General features: G+C 32.4%; 1 non-coding gene across 1 annotated transcript; it reads right to left on the reverse strand.

Annotated features, from left to right (window-relative positions):
* Nucleotides 1–645: 645 nt before the first annotated feature.
* On the reverse strand, nt 646–772 carry LOC131759038 (small nucleolar RNA SNORA40). The gene has a single exon (XR_009336372.1). It is a non-coding gene; the product is annotated as a small nucleolar RNA SNORA40 (small nucleolar RNA).
* Between the last annotated feature and the right edge of the window lie 474 nt (nt 773–1,246).

Genomic DNA, 1,246 nt, shown 5'->3' on the forward strand with positions numbered 1-1,246 from the left:
ATATGTTTTTTTTTATTATGTGTAACATAGGCAAAATTATTTGTCAATAAATTTTTGAGGAATTTCACATGTTCTGATTCTTTCTACTGCCAGTCACCTTAGCTCCTCCAAACTAATAATCTTCAAGATAAAATAGCCCTTTCAAAAAGAAGTTGTCATGTGAGTCAGACCTGTATAACAAATATAAAGGTAAGGTTCCATCTTCAGAGATGCTCATGTAAGATTCTGAAGGCAGCTTCCCCTCCCTTAGTAACCAGGCAACCTGTAATGTAATAAACACAATTCTTTTGGTTAGGCTTCTTTGATCCCCAGCGGAATATGGACACACTTCAAAACTCCCCGCCTGTAATCTTTGGGATCCAATTTCCTCAAGCGATTTACCTTAAGACATGTTTAGGGTTAGGAGATGGATCTGCCTAGTTCTGAATTTGACATCCTTTTTAAAATCCAGACACTGTGTTCAAGATAAAAGCCTAAAAAAAGAAGCCATCTTTGTTTCATGTCAACACTAAAATTAGAGTACTAAATCAATACAGCTGATAATTTAAAAGCTTAAAATATGAATGAAATTATCAGCTCTATAGTCCTGGAAGCAGTCTTTATGTTTATCAATACACCTCCATCACTTGATTCTCTTTTAGGTATCATGTTCCTTTTTATCTGTATCAAAACTCATACTGAATAATGAGTTCTGTGTTGCAAAAGAGGATTTATTTTTGCACCTATCTAGAAGTCTTTGTCCACAAATTAAACAAAAACAAACACAAGTGCTAGTATGTTCTTTTAATTTAAAATTTTCCAGTTTTATTGAGATATAATTGACACACAGAATGTATAAATTTAAGTTGTACAACATAATGATCCGACTTACAAATATTGTGAAATAATTATCACAGTAAGTTTAGTTAACATTCATCATCTCATACAGATACAAAAATCATTTTTTTTCCTTTTAATGATAACTCTTAGGATCCACTCTCAACAAATTTCATATATACTAATAGCAGTGTTAATTATAGCTGTCATGTTGTATATTATCTATCACTAGTACTTACTTATCTTATAACAGGAAGTTTGTACCTTTTGACCACCTTCATCCAGTTTCCCCTCCGCCCCAATTCTTCTACCTCTGATAATCACAAATCTATCTCTTTTTCTATGAGTTTTTTTTTTTTAAGATCCCACATATTGTGGGATGATACAATATTTGTCTTTGTCTGACATTTCACTTAACATAGTGCCCTCA

This window comes from Kogia breviceps, chromosome 6, assembly GCF_026419965.1.
Source record: "Kogia breviceps isolate mKogBre1 chromosome 6, mKogBre1 haplotype 1, whole genome shotgun sequence".
Classification (NCBI taxonomy): Eukaryota; Metazoa; Chordata; class Mammalia; order Artiodactyla; family Physeteridae; genus Kogia; species Kogia breviceps.